This window comes from Hemiscyllium ocellatum (genome assembly GCF_020745735.1).
Source record: "Hemiscyllium ocellatum isolate sHemOce1 chromosome 27 unlocalized genomic scaffold, sHemOce1.pat.X.cur. SUPER_27_unloc_26, whole genome shotgun sequence".
Classification (NCBI taxonomy): domain Eukaryota; kingdom Metazoa; phylum Chordata; class Chondrichthyes; order Orectolobiformes; family Hemiscylliidae; genus Hemiscyllium; species Hemiscyllium ocellatum.
In genome coordinates, this window is record NW_026867494.1 from 307,530 (window position 1) to 313,402 (window position 5,873).

Genomic DNA, 5,873 nt, shown 5'->3' on the forward strand with positions numbered 1-5,873 from the left:
ACATGAACTGTTGATCTCCGTTGTTACTCATAACGTAAAATCCTTGTAGTGCGATCACTTCCCTTAAGCATGAAAAGCGGACGCTAATGCCCCGTCAGCTTGTGGCGCAACTGTAGTGCGTCTGACTCTAGGTTAGTAGGTTGCGTGCTCAAATCGCGTCCGGCTCCCTAAAAGTCTGCTTCCTACATTTCAAATCAAAGAAGAATTACGTTCACTGCCGATATCTGTTGAGCCAAATCTTCGTTGCGGAAACTTTCGATCACACATGAAGCTTTGCTGTCAGTTTGATTTGTGAACGCTGTGTCAGGGAGGTGGTGTGCCCAGTGTTTGGGTAAATGCTCAGCTACCCCTAATGTGAGAATGAAAACACAAGCTGTTCATCCCGCGATTTAAACACACAGCCGCTTCGTTCAGTTGGTGACAGCGCGGTGTGAATAACATTATACCGATATTTTTACAACATAATCTAGAGATTACCAGTTGTCTGTTTCAATCTATCAGGAGGTCCCAGCTCCTCCTGTCATAGCAGAGTGACAGCGAGTTCAGATAGAAATGTTTACCACCAACAACAAATCCTTTCCTCTCACTGGACACTGTTAAAATTATCTTTATTCAACACAAGGAGCGGAAACTACAGTCTGACGGCCCCTCTCCACATTAACGGTGAGCCTGAATTTTATAAACAGTGTCGTCCCTAATCCAGGCAGTCCGATCTTATTTAACAAAGCGGCTTTTTGAGAAAATTGATCGGGTATTTTTGCTCTGGTCAATTTAAGAAATTATGGTTCGCCTGGGATTGGAATCCGAGAACTCTCAACGTCTGCATTCGCGAGAAGACCCAAAGCTAGAATCATATCCCAGACTAACGAGCCACCAGCCATGGGTGCAGCCACCTCCTGAAGCAGCTGAGACTTGCTCATTACGAAATACATTGTACATTGCTCCCAGAATTACAAGCAGGGAAGAGTTTCAAGAACACCTGCTTCTCAATCTGTCTCCCTGCTCCCAGGACGCTGCTGTTTGTCCCATCCCCAGGCGCCGGGCTCTCTCCACTGGTGGATAATTGAACCATTTTATTTCTCCTTGCAAGCTGTCCTGGTGGAAGAAGGAGCCCACACGCTCTTCTGCTCTCTCTCTCACTAGTTGTTGAGGCAGGATAAGTCAGTTACAGAAATGCGTAGGAAATTGGCAACTTTGAGCTTGTTCCAAAGGTCCTGTTAACGGAGAGACTGAAAGATGCTGTGTTGTCGGGACCGAGAGAAATGGAGACCCTTCCCTCAGGTAAATTGGTATGAGTGCATTTTTGTGCAGCCTGCTTGGTGTTCAGAATTTGTCTTGACACAGCAATCCTGCAGAGAGTCTTTTGTTACACGGGCGTCGGTTTCTTTACCGCAGGAAATGGACAAAAATAGCAAGTCATGTATTTCAACTTCACCGGTTCATTGCCATCTGAGAGCAGAGGTTTAACACTTGAGATCAGAACACACCAACAGAAAACTGGACAACATGACTCAGAGCTCCACAAGCGTGCCAGAATAACTGTGTAAATTTGACTTGTGTATCGATGTGACACATTGAGCTCAGATACACGAAGTTTTGGGAAGCAGATGACAAGGTAAAGGAGAGAGCAGAGTGTCGTTATAGGGGAAAGCTGCTGAAGACGACATTGAGTAAAGAAGTGAAAATGGTTTCCCTTCTGGGTTGTGATCCTAACATGCACCCGCTGTGCCATCCTCCTGCATTGCACGGCAGCTTTCCCGAGTACTCAGTGAAAAGTATTCAGCTTTTCAGTTGGCGTGTGTCTTGCACGTTCGAGAATGAAATCAAAAGATCTTCACTGCTGTAGTGTCATGTGCTGTTGTGCAGACATATTGTCGATGTGCAAATATAAACTCAAGGAGAAATGTACAATGGAGACTCAGAGCCAGTTGAAACTTGCTCAGTGTGAAGTACATTCCACATTGCTCCAAGAATTGCAAGCAGCAAAGCGTTTCCAGAACATCTACTTGCCATTCTGTCCCCGGGGCGCTGATGTTTGTCTCATCCCCAGGAACTGGACTCTGTACTGGCGGATAATTAAACCATTTTGTTTCTACTTGCAAACTGTTCTGGGGTGAGGGAAGAGTCCATTCGCTCTTCTGCTGTCTCTCTCAATCACTTGAGGTGAGAGAAATCACTTACACTAATGCGTGGGAAGTGAGTAACTTTGAATATGTATTTCCTCCAAAGGTCTATTATCGGAGAGATAGAAAGATGCTGTGCTGGCGAGACAGAGAGAAATGGACACCAAGCACTCTTCCTCAAGTAAATTCATATGCGTACATTGTTGTACAGCCTGCTTGATGTTCAGAATTCGTCTTCATGCAACAAAATGCCGAAAGTCTATTGCAAAGTGGGCACCGCTTTCTTTGCTGCGATCGCGCAGCAGTTAACATCTGAGCCTCAAGTGTCCCAGATGAAGAGAATCCGAGTGAAACCTTCACTCACTGAGAGTCATCCCCGGCTCTGAGCTGAGGGACTGCAGGCAGTCCAACACGGAAGGGACGGTTAAAAATGAACCAGCTTTGCTCCCTCAGCCTCTCTGTCACAGAGTCAGGCAGTGGGACGGCATAAACACGTTGCACCATTCTCGCGCAGACAGAAGCCGTTCAGCCCATCGAGTCCACGGCGACTCTCTGCCACTTGCCTCTCTCTGAGGTGATTCACAATCAGTAATATCTGTCCTCATAGGAAGGAACTGTATCTGAGTGGTGATACGGTTTCTAACATACTGATCGTCTTGTCACTCACGTCCGACCTGGCGTGGCGATTAATGCAGGGAATGAATGGAAGTACAAGGCATGCATTTCAACTTTATCAGTTCATTGGCATTGAGAAGAAGTGGTTTTGCGAATCAGTTCATAGGAAACCGACGAAGAACAGGAGAAGACCACTCAGACCTCCAAAAAGCATGTTACTTGAACCGTGTGAGTTCCCCGAGAGTATCGGTATGATACAGGGTATTCAGACACTCAGGCAGTAGGTGCAAAGGCAAGATATAGAATATAGCACAGCCCCAGTTCAAAAGGAAGCCGCTCAAGGAGACATTGCACTATAGCGGAGGATGACTTCAATCTATCGACCTCGGGGCTATGAGCCCAGCACACAACCACTACGCCACTCTGCTCCTACATGCCGAGAGTTTTCCACAGGTCCCTTCGAGACTGATGTCAAAGATCTCCACTGCTGTCTTATCATATGCTGTTGCGCAGATGTATGGAAGCTGTGTAAATATAAACTTTTTCCTAACTTCCCACATTCTGTTGGTCGAATTGTGATTCCATTCTGAATCACAGCATGTGTCAAAGCACAGACGGAGGCCATGCGGCCCACCTTCGCTCTGCTCGTTCGACACAGTAAGTAAACGTGGTTCTCTACTCGTATCATTCTCTTTCCTTCCCCATGTAATTCTGCACAGTGTTACTTTAAACATGACCACCGAATTCCCGTTTGCGTCTATTCAATCTGCCTCTTTGTCAGTGTCAGTTAGGGATTTACTGAATGCAACCACTCACTGTACGAAAGCGTTCTTCCCAATGTCACTTTTAGTTCTTTTACTCATGACTTTAAAACTCTGCCGAATTGTTGCCGATCCTTTCAGGCGTGGGAGCATTTTGACTACATCACTTTCTCTGTCTAAACTTTGCATGACTTGGAAAGCTTCACCAGGCCAGATTTCAAACTTCTCTTCTCCGAGGAGAGCTGTCCCAAATTTCCAATCTTGCTTCAGTGCTGACATTCCTTAAACACGGCACCACTGACGTCAACACAATATTCCATCATTTCACTTCCTTGCCTTTGCAAAATTTGTACTCCCAGCGGTAAAAACAATGACTGCAGATGTTGGAAACCAGATTCTGGATTAGTGGTGCTGGAAAAGCACAACAGTTCATGCAGCATCCGAGGAGCAGTAAAATCGACGTTTCGGTCAAAAGCCCGCACTTTAGCGAAGGTACTTCTTGAGAAAGTTAACCGGGCACTCTTGAACAAATCAGGAAATACGGGCTCGTCCGGGATTTCGCGCAAGTCTACGTAGTAGATGACCCAAAGCGAGAATCATACCCCGAGACCAACGAGCCACACCGAGAGCACACAAGCACCCCCACTCCACCTCTTTAACCAGCTGAATCTTGCTCAGTGTGAAATACATTTGACAGTGCTCTGAGAATTGCAAGCGGCAAAGAGTTTCCGGAACAGCTGCTTCTCATTCAGCCTCCCTACTGCTGTTTGTCCCGGACCCAGAAACTGGGCTCCCTCCACAGGCAGAAAGTTAAACCGTTTTGTTTCGCAACTTTTCTCTGACACCGGAGTGAACCTTGATAAGCATTGCCTTCCGCAACATAGGGTACAGAGAACAACAGAAGACCACTCAGACCTCCACCAGTGTGTCATCTCAATTGTGCACATTGGGCCAGTGTATCAATGTGAAATATTTATGTCAAAGTTTTTTGGGAAAGAAAAGAAAAGGCGAGGTGCTGAACAGTGCGCCGTTCTACGGAAAAGCTGCTAAAGACGACATTGAGTGAATAGGAGAGATGGTTTCCCTTCTGGGTGATGCTCCCATCATACACCCGCAGACATATCGCCGTCCTGCAAGTATAAACTCTGTCTAAGTTGCGCCATTCTGTTTTCTTCGAACTGTGATTTCGCGCAAAAGTACAAAAAGTCAACACTCACAATGTTCAAACTTTACAAAGTTCTCAGAGATATATTTAGCGAACACCTGGAAGAAATTCTCCCAAAAGTACCTGGGGAATTTCGGTTTGAGGGCTCTTGAACTTTATGTAGAATGAAGGGACACAAGAAAAATTAAATTTAAACTGTAAAACACACGTAACCGCGTCTACAAACAGGCACTGCCAAACAGCCCCGACCTGCTCCGCCCCCCGAGAGAGTGAAGACTGTTCACTCGTTTGTAGCTGCAGAAGCAGTCATCCAACGCATGCAAGCAAATCTGCATCAGCATGCAATTTCAACGAGCTATTTTACACTGCAGCACCCAGGAATGACGAAGATCAATAAACAACTGTACAGGGCGTTTAAGACGGAGAGATAGCCCTCTGACCTGCTGAAAACTGCTTCCCTGACCGGGAATCGAACCCGGGCCGCGGCGGTGAAAGCGCCAAATCCTAACCACTAGACCACCAGGGAGACATAAACACCACCTCGTAGCTCTGCTAAAAATTGCCTCGCTGCCCGGGAATCGAACCTGGGCTGCGGCAGAAAGAAGACCTTCACCGGTACATCCCTCAATGTAATTTTTTTGTATCCCTTGCTCCCGATGCGATCTCTATAACACTGGGGAGACTGGAGAGTCATGTCACATCTCCGGGACTCACTTGCGCGCCTTTATTGGAAAAAAGCGCGGAGCGGACCCGGAAGCTGGTGTAGCGCAAGCTTACCTGGGTAGGTTTTTTTTTCGATAAAGGCGCGCAGGAGAGTCCCAGAGATGTGACTTGACTCTCCAGTCTCCCCAATGTTATAGAGATCGCATCGGGAGCAATGGATACAAAAAAAATTAAATTTAAACTGTTAAACAAACGTAACCGCGTCTACAAACAGACACTGCCAAACAGCCCTGACCTGCTCCGCCCCCCGAGAGAGTGAAGACTGTTCACTCGTTTGCCGCTGCAGAAGCAGTCATCCCAACGCATGCAAGCAAATCTGCATCAGGATGCAATTTCAACGAGCTATTTTACACTGCAGCACCCAGGAATGACGAAGATCAATAAACAACTGTACAGGGCGTTTAAGACGGATAGATAGCCCTCTGACCTGGTTCCAGTGTTTAAATGTTTTAGTAGGGTCAGAGGTGTGGGTAAAAGTGGGGGAAG

At 46.7% G+C, this 5,873-nt stretch overlaps 1 non-coding gene across 1 annotated transcript; it reads right to left on the reverse strand.

Annotated features, from left to right (window-relative positions):
* Positions 1-5,118: 5,118 nt before the first annotated feature.
* trnae-uuc (transfer RNA glutamic acid (anticodon UUC)) lies at positions 5,119-5,190 on the reverse strand. The gene has a single exon. It is a non-coding gene; the product is annotated as a tRNA-Glu (tRNA).
* Between the last annotated feature and the right edge of the window lie 683 nt (positions 5,191-5,873).